The following is a 15,749-nucleotide window of genomic DNA, read 5'->3' as shown; positions in this document are numbered from 1 at the left end:
TCCCTCCAGTGCCTACACTAACAGGGCCCTGGGTTTCAATCACAAAACTAGGTGACCATTTGGGCAGACACCGAGCTAGCTACAGGAGTTTGTTTTTTGGTTTTTGGTTTTTGTTTTTTCATACCCCAGTGTTGCCTGGAACACCAGAGAGACAGAATTGTTCACTCCCCTGGAAAGGGGCTGAAATCAGGGAGCCAAGTGGTCTGGCTCAACGGGTCCCACTCCCACGGAGCCCAGAAAACTAAGATCCACTGGCTTGAAGTTCTCACCACCAGCACAACAGTCTGAGGTTGATATGGGACACTTGAGCTTGGTGGGGGGAGGGGCCTCCACCATTGCTGATGCTTGAGTAGGCGGTTTTACCCTCACAGTATAGAAAAGGCTGCTTGGCAAGTTTGAACTGGACAGAGCCCACCACAGTTCAAGAAGGCCGCTGACGCCAGACTGCCTCTCTAGATTCCTCCCCTCTGGGCAGGGCATCTCTTAAAAAAAAAAAAAGGCAGCAGCTCCAATCAGGGACTTATAGATAAAACCCCCATCTTTCTGGAACAGAGCACTTGGGGGAAGGGGCAGCTGTGGGCACAGCTTCAGCATACTTAAACATCCCTGCCTGACGGCTCTGAAGACAGCATCAGACCTCCCAGCACAACATTCAAGCTCTGCTAAGGGTCAGACTGCCTCCTTAAGTGGGTCCCTGACCCCAGTGTATCCTGACTGGGAGACACCTCCCATCAGGGGATGACAGACACCTCATACAGGAAAGCTCTGGCTGGCATCTGGCAGATGTCCCTCTGGGATGAAGCTTCTAGAGGAAAGAACAGGCAGCAATATTTGCTCCTCTGCAACCTCCGCTGGTGATACCCAGGCAAACAGGGTCTAGAGTGGACCTCCAGCAAACTCCAGCAGAGCTGCAGCAGAGGGGCCTGACTGGTAGAAGGAAAACTAACAAATAGAAAGGAATACAATCAACATCACAAAAAGATTGTCCAATCAGAGACCCTGTCCGAAGGTCACCAACATCAAAGACCAAGGGTAGATGAATCCACGAATATGGGAGAAACCAGCACAAAAATGTTGAAAATTCCAAAAACCAGAAAGCCTCTTCTCCTCCAAAAGATCATAGCTCCTCATCAGCAAGGGAACAAAATTAAACAGAAAATGGGCTTGACGAATTGACATAAGTAGGCTTCAGAAGGTGGGTGATAACAAACTCCTCTGAACTAAAGGAGCATGTTCCAACCCAATGCAAGGAAGCTAAGAACCCTGAAAAAAGGTTAGACGAATTGCTAACTACAATAACCAGTATACAGAAGAACTTGTATACTGACTTGTATAATGACTTGATGCGGCTGGAAAACACAGCACGAGAACTTTGTGAAGCATACAAAAGTATCAATAGCCAAATCAATCAAGCAGAAGAAACAATATTAGAGACTGAAGATCAACGTAATGAAATAAAGCAAGAAGACAAGATAAAAGAAAAAAGAATGAAAAAGACAAAGAAAGACTCCAAGAAATATGGGACTATGTGAAAAGACCAAATCTACATTTGATTGGTGTACCTGAAAGTGATGGGGAGAATGGAACCAGGTTGGAAAACACTCTTCACGATATTATCTAGCAGAACTTCTCCAACCTAGAAAGACAGGCCAACATTCAAATTCAGGAAATACAGAGAACCCCACAAAGATACTCCTCAAGAAGAGCAACCTAAAGACACATAATCATCAGATTCGCCAGAGTTGAAATGAAGGAAAAAGTTTTAAGGGCAGCCAGAGAGAAAGGTTGGGCTACCCACAAAGGGAAGCCCATCAGACTAACAGCACATCTCTCTGCAGAAACCCTATAAGCCAGAAGAGAGTAGGGGCCAATACTCAACATTCTTAAAGAAAAGAATTTTCAACCCAGAATTTCATATCCAGCCAAACTAAGCTTCATAAGCAAAGGAGAAATAAAATCCTTTACAGACAAGCAGATGCTGAGAGATATTGTCACCATCAGGCCTGCATTATAAGAGCCCCTGAAGGAAGCACTAAACATGGAGAGGAACAACCTGTACCAGTCACTGCAAAAACATACCAAATTGTAAAGGCCATTGACACTATGAAGAAACTGCATCAACTAACAGGCAAAATAACCAGCTAGCATCATAATGACAGGGTCAAATTTACATATAATGGTATTAACCTTAAATGTAAATGGGCTTAATACCCCAATTAAAAGACACCAACTGGCAAATTGGATAAACAGTTAAGACCCATTGGTGTGCTATATTCAGGAGACCAATCTCATGTGCAACGACACACATAGATTCACAATAAAGGGATGGAGGAAGATTTACCAAGCAAATGGAAAGCAAAAAAAAGCAGGAGTTGCAATCCTAGTTTTTGATAAAACAGACTTTAAACCAACAAAGATAAAAAGAGACAAAGAAGGCCATTACATAATGGTAAAGGGATCAATGCAACAAGAAGAACTAACTATGCTAAATATATATGTACCCAATACAGGAGCACCCAGATTCATAAAGCAAGTTCTTAGAGATCTACAAACAGACTTAGACTCACACAATAATAGTGGGAGACTTTAACACCCCACTGTCAATATTAGACAGATCAATAAGACAGAAAATTAACAAGGATATTCAGGACTTGAACCCAGCTCTGAACCAACCAGACCTAACAGACATCTACAGAAATCTCCACCCCAAATCAACAGTATATACATTCTTCTCAGCACCACATCACACTTATTCTAAAATTGACCATATAATTGGAAGTAAAACACTCCTCAGCAAATGCAAAAGAATGGAAATCATAACAAACAGCCTCTCAGACCACAGTGCCATCTAATTAGAACTCAGGATTAAGAAACTCATTAAAACCTGCACAACTACATGGAAACTGAACAACCTGCTCCTGAATGACTACTGGGTAAATAACTAAATTAAGGCAGAGATCAAGAAGTGTTTTGAAATCAATGAGAACAAAGACATAATGTACCAGAATCTCTGGGACACATTTAAAGCAGTGTGTAAAGGAAAATTTATAGCACTGAATGCCCACAAGAGAAAGCAGGAAAGATCTAAAATCAACACCCTAACATCACAATTAAAAGAACTAGAGAAGCAAGAGCAAACAAACTCAAAAGCTAGCAGAAGACAAGAAATAACTAAGATCAGAGCAGAACTGAAGAAGATAGAGACATGAAAACCCTCAAAAAATCAATGAATCCCGGAGCTGGTTTTTTGAAGAGATCAACAAAATACATAGACTGCTAGCCAGACAATTAAGGAAAAACAGAGGAATCAAATAAATGCAATAAAAAATGATAAAGGGGATATCACCACTGATCCCACAGAAATACAAAGCACCATCAGAGATTACTATAATCACCTCTACGTAAATAAACTAGAAAATCTAGGAGACATGGAAAAATTCCTGGAAACATACACCCTCCCAAGTCTAAACCAGGAAGAAGTCGAATCCCTGAATAGACCAATAACAAGTTCTGAAGTTGAGGCAGTAATTAAAAGCCTACCAAGAAAAATAAGCCCAGGACCAGACAGATTCACAGCCAAATTCTACCAGAGGTACAGAGAGGAGCTGATACCATTCCTTCTGAAACTATTCCAAACAATAGAAAAAAGAGGGAATCCTCCCTAACTCATTTTATGAAGCCAGCATCCACCTGATACCAAAACCTGGCAGAGACACCACAAAAAAAATAGAAAATTTATCGCCAATATCCCTGATATCAATGTGAAAATCCTCAATAAAATACTGGCAAACAAAATGCAGCAGCACATCAAAAAGCTTATCCACCATGATCAAGTGGGCTTCATCCCTGGGATGCAAGGCTGGTTCAACAGACGCAAATCAATACACGTAATCCAGCATATAAACAGAACCAAAGACAAAAACCACATGATTGTATCAATAGATGCAGAAAAGGCCTTCAACAAAATTCAACAGCCCTTCATGTTAAAAACTCTCAATAAATTCAGTATTGATGGAACATATCTCAAAATTATAAGAGCTATTTATGACAAACCCACAGCCGATATCCTACTGAATGGGCAAAAGCTGGAAGCATTCCCTTTGAAAACCAGCACAAGACAAGGATTCCCTCTGTCATCACTCTTGTTCAACATAGTATTGGAAGTTCTGGCCAGGGCAATCAGGCAAGAGAAAGAAATATAGGGTATTCAAATAGGAAGAGAGGAAGTCAAATTGTCTCTGTTTGCAGATGACATGATTTTATATTTAGAAAACCCCATCATCTCAGCCCAAAATCTCCTTAAGCTGATAAGCAACTTCAGCAAAGCCTGAGGATATAAAATCAATGTGAAAAATCAAAAGCATTTCTGCACACCAATAATAGACAAACAGAGAGCCAAATCATGAGTGAACTCCCATTCACAATTGCTACAAAGAGAATAAAATACCCAAGAAAACAACTTGCAAGGAACGTGAAGGACCTCTTCAAGGAGAACTACAAACAACTGCTCAAGGAAATAAGAGAGAACACAAACAAATGGAAAAACATTCCATCCTCCTGGATAGGAGAATCAATATCATGAAAATGGCCATACTTTTCAAAGTAATTTATAGATTCAATGTTATCCTCATCAAGCTACCACTGACTTTCTTCACAGAATTAGAAAAAAACTACTTTAAATTTCATACGGAACCAAGAAAGAGCCCACAGAGCCAAAACAATCCTATGCAAAAAGAACAAAGCTGGAGGCATCAGCTACCTGACTTCAAACTATTTTACAAGCCTACAGAAACCAAAACAGCATGGTACTGGTACCAAAACAGCATGGTACTGGTACCAAAACAGACATATAGACCACTGGAACAGAACAGAGGCCTCAGAAATAACACCACACATCTACAACCATTCGATCTTTGACAAAACTGTCAAAACAAGCAATGGGGGGCCGAGCACAGTGGGTCACGCCTGTAATCCCAGCACTTTGGGAGGCCGAGGTGGGCGTATCATGAGGTCAGGAGATTGAGACCATCCTGGCTAACATGGTGAAACCCCATCTCTACTAAAAATACAAAAAATTAGCCAGGTGTGGTGGCAGGTGCCTGTAGTCCCAGCTACTCGGGAGGCTGAGGCAGGAGAATGGCATGATCCCGGGAAGCAGAAGTTGCAGTGAGCAGAGATCGTACCAGTGCACTCCAGCCTGGGTGACAGAGTGATACTCCATCTCAAAACAAACAAACAAACAAACAAACAAACAAGCAATTAGGAAAGGATTCCCTATTTAATAAATGGTGTTGAGAAAACTGGCTAGCCACATGCAGAAAATTGAAACCAGACCCCTTCTTTACACCTTATACAAAAATTAACTCAAGATGGATTAAAGACTTAAATGTAAAACCCAAAACCATAAAAACCCTAGAAGAAAACCTTGGCAATACCATTCAGGACGTAGGCCTGGGCAAAGAATTCATGACTAAAACACCAAAAGCAATGGCAGCAAAAGCCAAAATTGACAAATGGGATCTAATTAAACTAAAGAGCTTCTGCACAGCAAAAGAAACTATCATCACAGTGAACAGGTAACCTACAGAATGGGAGAAAATGTTTGCAATCTATCCTTCTGACAAAGGGCTAATATCCAGGATCTACAAAGAACTTAAACAAATTTACAAGAAAACAACAATCCCATCAAAAAGTGGGCAAAAGATATAAACAGATGCTTTTCAAAAGAAGACATTTATGTGGCCAACAAACATATGAAAAAAGGCTTATCATCACTGGTCATTAGAGAAATGGAAATCAAAACCACAATGAGATACCATCTCACGCCAGTTAGAATGGCAATTACTAAAAAGACAGAAAACAACAGATGCTGGAGAGAATGTGGAGAAATAGGAACACTTTTAAACTGTTGGTGGGACTGTAAATTAGTTCAACCATTGTGGAAGACAGTGTGGCAATTCCTCAAGGATCTAAAACCAGAAATACCATTTGACCCAGCGATCCCATTACTGGGTATATACCCAAAGGATTATAAATCATTCTACTATAAAGACACACGCACAATGTATGTTTATTGCAGCACTATTTGCAAGAGCAAAGACTTGGAACCAACCCAAATCTCCATCAATGATAGACTGGATGAAGAAAATGTGGCACATATACACCATGGAATACTATGCAGCCATAAAAAAGGATGAGTTCATGTTCTTTGCAGGCACATGGATGAGGCTGGAAACCATCATTCTCAGCAAATTAACACAAGAGCAGAAAACAAAACACTGCATATTCTTACTCATAAGTGGGAGTTGAACAATGAGAACACACAGGCACGGGGAGGGGAACATCACACACCAGGGCCTGTCAGGGGCTGGGGTGCTAGAGGAGTGATAGCATTAGAAGGAATACCTCATGTAGGTGACGGTTTGATGGGTGCAGCAAACCACCACAGCACATGTATACCTATGTAACAAACCTGCACATTCTGCACTTGTATCCCAGAACTTAAAGTATAATTTAGAAACCAAATTAATTAATTAAAATTAAAATTAGAATAAATAAATACTAAAATAAAAAACATGATTATCTCTATAGATGCAAAAAAAGGCTTTTGATAAAATTCAACATCCCTTCATGTTAAAAATCCTCAATAAAATAAACATTGAAGGAAAATACTTCAAAATATAAGAGCCATTTGTGACAAAGCCACAACCAACATCATACTGAATGGGTAAAAGCTGGAAGCCTTTCCCTTGAAAACCGGAACAAGAGAAGGATGTCCTCTCTCACTACTCACATTAAATATAGTATTGGAAGTCCTGGTGAGAACAATCAGGCAAAAGAAAGAAAGAAAAAGCATCCAAATCAGAAGATAGAAAGTCAAACTATCCCTGTTTGCGGATTACATGATTCTTTATCTGGAAAACCCCATAGTCTCTGCCCAAAAGCTCCTTGATCTGATAAACAACTTCAGCACAGTTTCAGGATACAAAATTAATGTATAAAAGTCAGTAGCACTCCTATACATCAACAACATCCAAGCCAACAGCCAAATCAGAAATGCAATCCCATTCACAGTTGCCAGAAAAAGAATACAATACCTAAGAATACAGCTAACCAGGGAGGTAAAAGAGCTCTACAATTAGAATCACAAAACACTGTTCAGAGAAATCAGAGATGACACAAACAAATAAAAAAATTTACATGCTCACAGATAGGAAGAACCAATATCATTAAAATGGCCATACTGCCCAAAGCAATTTACAGATTCAATACTATTCCTATCAAACTGCCAATGACATTCTTCACAGAAGTAGAAAATACTACTTTAAAATTCATATGGAGCCAAAGAAAAAAAGAGTCCAAATAGCCAAAGCAATCCTAACCAAACAGAACAAAGCAGGAGGCATCACGCTGTTGGACTTCAAGTGATAATACAGGGCTACGGTAACCAAAACAGCACAGTACTGGTACAAAAACAGACACATAGGCCAACAGAACAGAATAAAGAACAGAGAAATAAGGTGGCACACCTATAACCATCTGATGTTTGACAAACCTGACAAAAACAAGCAATGCATAAAGGACTCCTCATTCAATAAATTGTGCTGGAATAGATGGCTAGCCATATGCCGAAGACTGAAACTGGACCCCTACTTTACATCACATACAAAAATCAACTCAAGATCGATTAAAGACTTAAATGTACAAGCTGAAACTATATAAACCTTGGAAAATAACCTAGGAAATACCATTCTGGACATCAGCCCTGGCAGAGATTTCATGATGTAGACACCAAAAGCAATTGCAACAAAAACAAAAACTGACAAATTGGATCTAATTAAATCTCAGAGCTTCTGCACATCAAAAGAAGCTATCAACTGAGTAAACGAACAACCTACAGAATGGGAGAAAGCATGTTTAAACTAAGCATCTGACAAAGGTTCAATATCCAGAACTTATGAGGAACTTAAACTTACAAACAAAAAACAAATAACCCCATTTAAAAGTGGGCAAAGGACATAAACAGACACTTTTAAAAGCAGACATACATGTGACAAACAAGCATACGAAAACATGTTGAACATCACTAATAATTAGAGAAATGCAAATCAAAACCACCATGAGATACCATCTCACACCAGTGAGAATGGCTAATATTAAAAAGTCTAAATATAGCAGATACTGGTGAGGTTGCAGAGAAAAGGGAACACTTATGCAGTGCTGGTGACAGTGTAAATTAATTCAACTACTGTGGAAAACAGTGTGGTGATTCCTCAAAGAACTTAAAACAGAATTACCATTTGACCCAGCAATCCTATTACTGCTTATATACCCAAAGGAATATAAGTTGTTCTTCCATAAAGACACACGCACATGTACATTCATCGCAGCACTATTCACAAGAGCAAAGACATGGAATCAACCTAAATCCCATCGATGGTAGAGTGCATAAAGAAAATGTGGTACGTATATACCAGGGAATAATATGCAGCCATAAAAAAGAATGAGATCATGTCCTTTGCCAGACCATGGATGGAGCTGGAGGGCATTATCCTAAGCAAACTAACACAGGAACAAAAAACCAAATACCACATGTTCTCATTTATAAGTGGGAGCTGAACATTGAGTACACATGGACACAAAAAAGGGAACAATAGACACTGGGGCCTACTTGAGGGTGGAGGGTGGGAAGAGGGTGAGGATTGAGAAACTACCTGTTGAGTATAATACTTATTACCTGGGTGATGAAATAATCTGTACACCAAACCCTCATGATACATAATTCACCTATATAACAAACCTGAACATGTACCCCATTTTAAAAGGTTCCTCCTCATCTTATCGGGGCTTGATAGATCATTTCTTTTTTTAGCACTGAATAGTGTTCCATTGTTTAGATGTACCAGTTTATTTACTTACTGAGGAACATCTTGGTTGCATCCAAGTTTTGGCAATTATGAATAAAGCTGCTATTAATAGGAATATCAATGTACCAAAAAAAAAAAGTCAGTAAGGTGTTTGGTGTGCTGGTACTCTCCCATTTAACAATCAGTTTGAACACCACAGATACACTGAGCTACAAATTTATATTCATTACACTTTTCTTTATGTGAGACCCATTTCACAGCAACAGAAAGATTTAAAAGAATGAGAATACATGAAAAACAAAACACAAATTCAAGTCAGAAAACTAATTGAAAAACATAAATATCAGTTATTCTGTATAGCATTATTGAATCTATATGGAAATAGTCATCATAATAGGTGGCCTATGCAGCATTATTAGTTTGATAATGTAATCATTAAAGAGATTTTGCATCTTCTTTTTTCATTAACTTACTGCTTTTCCCCTCCATGCCCATCCATGGTAGGGATGAGGTAGTCTGGTATATTATTAATGTTTTGAGATTATACCACGAATGAATGAATGAATGAATGAATGAATGAATGAATGAATGATGTGTGTGTGTATATATATATATATATGTGTGTGTATATATATATATATATATATATTCTGATACAGCTTAGAGAAAGGAAATGTATCATTAGATGTTCCACTCTGAATAATAGAAGTATCTACAATCGGTAGCCGCCGCCGAGCCCGCTGCCACCACCTCTGAGCAGAAGATGGCTGTGCCACTCACGTATGCCAATCTTGGCAAATCTGCCAGGGATGTCTTCACCAAGTGTTATGGATTTGGCTTAATAAAGCTTAAATCAAAATCTGATTTTGAAATCAAAATCTGAAAATGGATTGGAATTTACAAGCTCAGACTCTGCCAACACTGAGACCACCAAAGTGACGGGCCGTCTGGAAACCAAGTACAGATGGACTGAGTATGGCCTGACATTTACAGAGAAATGGAACACTGACAATACACTAGGCACCGAGATTACTGTGGAAGATCAGCTTGCACATGGACAGAAGCTGACCTTCAATTCATCCTTCTCACCTAACACTAGGAAAAAAAAAGCTAAAATCAAGACAAGGTACAAGTGGGAACACATTAATCTGGGCTGCAACATGGATTTCGATATTGCCAGGCCTTCCATCCAGCATGCTCTGGTGCTGGGTTACAAGGCTAGCCAACTACCAGATGAATTTTGAGACTGCAAAGTCCCAAGTTACTCAGAGCAATTTTGCAGTTGGCTACAAGACTGACAAATTCTGGCTTCACACTAATGTCTGACAGAACAGAGTTTGGTGGCTCCATTTACCAGAAGGTGAACAAGAAGTTGGAGACCGCTGTCAGTATCATCTGGACAGCAGGAAACAGTAACATGCTTCAGAATAGCAGCCAAGCTTCAGATTGACCCTGACACCTGATTCGCAGCTGAAGTGAACAACTCCAGCCTGACAGGTTCAGGATACACTCAGACCCTAAAGCCAGGTATCACACTGACATTGTCAGCTCTTCTGGATGTCAAGAAGGTCAATCCTGGTGGCCCCAAGCTTGGTCTAGGACTGGAATTTCAAGCATAAATGAATACTATACAATCGTTTAATTTTAAACTATTTTGCAGCATAGCTACCTTCAGAATTTGGTGTATCTTTTAATGTTGCATGTCTGGGATGCAAGTATTGTTAAATATGTTAGACCTCCAGGTTAAAGATGATTCAGCTTTAAGATGTTACCCTTTCAGAGGTGCAGAAGAAACCCATTTCCAAAAAAGGTCCTTTCAGTGGTAGACTTCGGGGAAACTTGGTGGCCCCTTTGAGATGCCAGTTTTCTTTTTTATCTAGAAATGGCTGCAAGTGGAAGCTGATAATATGTAGGCACTTTATAAATTCATATTGAGTAAATGAATGAAATTGTGATATCCTGATAATCAAACTTTGGTTTCCTAACCCTGATTCATGAGAGGCTCACTGCTTGATGGTGTGTACAAACTCACCTGAATGGGACTTTTTTCAACAGATCTTCATGACCTGTTCCCACCCCAGTTCATCGTCACCTCTTTTACACCAAAAGGTCTGTGGCGTATGGTCACTGTTTCTTTTGTGCCATTTTGGGGTGGAGAGGGTGGATGCGATGAAGCCAGTAATTCAGGACTTATTCCTTCTCGTGTTGTGCTTTTTTGCCCTTGCACCAAAGTATGAAATAGCTTCCAGGAGCTCCAGCTATAGGCTTAGAAGAGTCTGTGTGATTGTAATCACATGGTAACAACACTCAGAATCTAAATTGGACTTCTGTTGTATTCTCACCACTCAATTTGTTTTCTAGCAGTTAATGGGTACATTTTAGAGTCTTTCATTTTGTGTGGAAGTAGATCCTCCTCTTCAAATGCTGTAATTAACATCACTTTAAAAAAATTTGAATAAAATATTGAAACCTCAAAAAAAATGAAGTATCTACAATCACCACCCCAGAGGAGACTCAGAAATGAGTGAAGCCAAGCCTCAGAAACAAAGATTCAGTAAGTCATGTCAGAATAAAAACCAAAAACTGACCATGGTTTTGTCTGGAAAGATGGGATAAACGTTGGACACAGGGATCTTGAGAAAAAGCAAAAGATGAAAAAGGAAACAAGGGAAGGAGACTACAAAAAACCCATTTCCAGAAGTTACCTGATTTTGACCATGAACTTAAAAGTGATATATGAGAGAAACAAATAAATATTGAATAATACTGAATAACGGCCACAGGTGCCCAATGAGTTAGTTATCAAATGATGAGTTTGTTATCAGACACAGGAAAATAGATTATCTCTAAAGGAGTAAAAAATCTCCCAGACACTGCATAGCATAATGAATGAATGAAAATTTTGTTTCATGAAAAATTAATGACTGATTAATTTTATTATTAAATCTTAATTTTTTGTTTCGTCTTACCAAGGAATAGAGTGATTTTCCAAGTTGAGATGTAATTACAAAATTAATATTTTGTAGAAGTTACATTATTTCAGGAAAGTAAGCCAGCGTGAGCCTTCAGAAAGGCAGCAGATCAAAACCTCTATTGCTGTAAAAACAAAATTACATAAAAGCCTGGTGAAATACAATGAAAGTTGAACAGAGCACTGAAGTGACACCGAGCAATGAGAATAATCAAGGAACCTTTTTAGCAGAGACAAAAATGGACCTCATAGGAGATCTCCGGGCTATTTTCCTTTGCTAGCCTGACCATGTGACTCAACTGACATTTTTGCCAATATTATATGACTCTGGGTATGTTTCTTGCAGGCTGCTAAGTGTTGCCAGGCACCTATGCCAATGCAAAATTGGCATTTTCTCTGACATCACTGTTACCCAGTTTGTTGATTCCAACAATGAAGGAAGGTGAGTGACAGAGCACAAAAGCAGGCATAAATTCTGGGGACAAAATGGCTCCCCAACGTACCTGAGGCCTTAGTCCCAAGGTCCCACTGCTCTGAGCTGGGAGCATACATTTTCATATTGGGAACATTAAGAGATAGAAGCAAGAACAAGAAAATGACATGGTGAGACTCCTTAAAGTTAAGCCCCTATGAGGCATTTTCTTTTCTTTTCTTTTCTTTTTTTTTTTTTTTTTTTTTTGCATTTTTTTTACACTTTAAGTTCTAGGGTACATGTGCACAATGTGCAGGTTTGTTACATATGTGTACCTGTGCCATGTTGGTGTGCTGCACCCATTAACTCATCATTTACATTAGGTATATCTCCTAATGCTATCTCTCCTCCCTCTCCCCACCCTATGACAGGCCTGGTGTGTGATGCTCCCCACCTTGTGTCCAGGTGTTCTCATTGTTCAATTCCCACCTGTGAGTGAGAACATATGGTGTTTGGTTTTCTGTCCTTGCGACAGTTTGCTCAGAAGGATGGTTCCAGCTTCATCCATGTCCCTACAAAGGACATGAACTCATCCTTTTTATGGCTGATAGTATTCCACGGTGTATATGTGCCACATTTTCTTAATCCAGTCTATCACTGATGGACATTTGGGTTGTTTCCAAGTCTTTGCTATTGTGAATAGTGCCGCAATAAATATACGTGTGCATGTGTCTTTATAGCAGCATGATTTATAGTCTTTTGGGTATATATCTAGTAATGGGATGGCTGGATCAAATGGTATTTCTAGTTCTAGATCCTTGAGGAATCACCACACTGTCTTCCACAATGCTGGAACTAGTTTACACTCCCACCAAAAGTGTAAAAGTGTTTCTGTTTCTCCACATCCTCTCCAGAAACTGTTTCCTGACTTTTTAATGATCGCCATTCTAACTGGTGTGAGATGGTATCTCATTGTGGTTTTGATTTGCATTTCTCTGAAGGCCAGTGCTGATGAGCATTTTTTCATGTGACCGTTGGCTGCATAAATGTCTTCTTTTGAGAAGTGTCTGTTCATATCCTTTGCCCACTTTTTGATGGGGTTTGTTTGATTTTTCTTGTAAATTTTCTTTGTAGATTCTGGATATTAGCCCTTTGTCAGATGGATAGATTGTAAAAATTTTCTCCCATTCTGTAGGTTGCCTGTTCACTCTGATGGTAGTTTCTTTTGATGTGCAGAAGCTCTTTAGTTTAATTAGATCCCTATGGGGCATTTTCAAGTCTAGAGAACCCTCACTGCATGGCCCATGAAGTCAAACTCCTTTATGCTATTTCTTAAATTTGTCAGTATCTTCGCTGCTCCTTGGGATTCAAACTATGAAATATTTTATGATCAATTAATCTTTAAACCATAAAAGGCAAATCATGAATTAGCAAGAGAATACACAAAGTAGCCTGTGCATATACAACTATATAAAATACATATAATAAAGAATAAAATAGTATGAAAAGAAACCTCAACTAAGAATAGTTTAAAAGGAAAAGTGATTTAAAGAACAGCAGACTAGAAGGAAGTTCACAAAGTCCTTGGGGTCTTGGACAAACAGATCGAGCCTATACTTTCAGGAACAGTACCAACAACTCTACCTGACAGGACCGGGCTGATGAAAAAACAACCACAACATCTACTGGTGCTGCCAAACACTAAATTCCAAAATTTTATAAGTAAGAGTGAATGATGCTAGCATAATGGACTTCTGAATGAGAATCCAATCTTGCAACCACTATAGCCTTGAAAGTTGGATGCTTTTGAAACCAGTATACGCCCAGGAAACGGAAGCTCCCTATAAAGCCTGTTATCACATGCTGTTCACATCCAAAATTAAATCCCGGGGAGATTGGCCAGATTGGCAGAGTTTAGTACACAAGCCTGAGCCTTGGCTGCAAGGATGGTTGGGAAACTGTATTTCAACCTTTTTTTAGGGTTGGATTTATATTTGTCCCAAACATAGAAAAGCTATTCAGAAGATGACAAGCAGGCACAAATTTCACAATTTTACACCACTGATAGTATTAGGGTTGTGCAATTGTTCATTTTAATACAAATTCTGAAATGCTTCCTTTAATCTAATTATTTTCCCAATACAGTGAAAATTGCTCAAAATTACACGGTAATATTTTTATTAAAAGATGTATTTTTCAATTTAACGCTTTCTTACAAAGTTGTGCAAACGTTCGCCATATAACCCAGCAATTCCACTCCCAGTTATTCACCTGAGAGAAATGAAAACTTACATTCACACAAAAAACTTGTACACAAATTTTCATAGCAGCTTTATTTGTGACAGTTAAAAACTGGAAATAACCTCAATATCCTCCAGTGGGTGAATGGATAAACAAACTGTGTATGTCCACATGACAGAATATTACTCAGCAGTAAAAAAGAACTATTGATACACTCAAAAACTTGGATGAATCTCAAAGACATTATGTTGAGTGAAAGAAACCAGTCTCAAAAGATTATATACTGTATGATTCCATTGATTTGACATTCTCAAAAAAACAAAACTATAGTGATAAGAAAGACATCAGTGGTTTCCAGGACTAATGGATGGGGTAAGGCTGTAACTACAAGGGAACAACACAAAGGAGTTTTGGGGGTTGATAGAACTGTTTTATGTCCTGATAGTTGTGATGGTTACATAATCTATGCACAAATCTACCCAAAAATGTGACCAAACACTAACAGGAAAGAAAAGCAAAATTTACTGTATGATATTTTGTAATGTAAAATTTAAACATAATACAGATTTTTGTGATAGAAATACAAGGACTGCAAGAATTCAGAAAGAAGAGACTGGCGTGGACAAGACCTGAGGAGGAAAAGCAGTTTAAAGGCTCCCTCACCATATACAGAGGGAGCACTGCGTCAAGGATAAAGAACAAGTACTAAGTCATCAGAGCACTGGGAGGACCACAGAGTGAGCAACAGAATGATCAATTTTTTATTAAAGGCTTCTAGATAGAAAAAAAGAGAAAAGGTTGAAGAAACAATTTTGAAAAACTTAGCAGAACTGCTCATAACCCAGATTTACAGGAGATGGAACGAGAGGAGTCCAGCTCCTATTTAAAGACCTATGTGTGATTTTTCAGGCCTGATCACAGGCAATGGTTTCACCTGGCAGATTTCATGGGAGAAAACTGCTGTCCCCACACCAAACTTGGTGCACAACCAGTGCTCTGCAGTCCCTGAAGAGGGGTGCAGGCTGACCATGCTCTTTCACATATTTACAGTTTTTGACTAATGCCCAAATTCTTAAGTCTCTTTATCTGAGACCCTGGGCAGAGGTCCTCTTCAGGCACTTCTGCTAAGACCTCCTTATAGGGGGAGAAGGGAGAAACCATGAAGAAATTTTTCCCCACTCTGACTCTGTTCCCATTATTTTTCCATTCTAAGCCCCATCCCCCTGTTCTCCACCCCTTCCACTTCAGAATCCATAAA

At 39.1% G+C, this 15,749-nt stretch overlaps 1 protein-coding gene and 1 pseudogene across 1 annotated transcript in view; one reads left to right on the top strand and one right to left on the bottom strand.

Moving 5' to 3' along the window:
• Positions 1–15,749, bottom strand: part of MUCL1 (mucin like 1) — an 87,627-nt gene that overhangs the window by 38,702 nt on the left and 33,176 nt on the right. The gene's annotated exons all lie outside the window — the stretch shown is intronic.
• Positions 9,589–10,672, top strand: LOC102118828 (non-selective voltage-gated ion channel VDAC1 pseudogene; annotated as a pseudogene).

Source organism: Macaca fascicularis, chromosome 11 (genome assembly GCF_037993035.2).
Source record: "Macaca fascicularis isolate 582-1 chromosome 11, T2T-MFA8v1.1".
Lineage (NCBI taxonomy): Eukaryota > Metazoa > Chordata > Mammalia > Primates > Cercopithecidae > Macaca > Macaca fascicularis.
The sequence above is the reverse complement of the archived record's forward strand: the minus strand, read 5'-3'. Positions and strand labels throughout refer to the sequence as shown.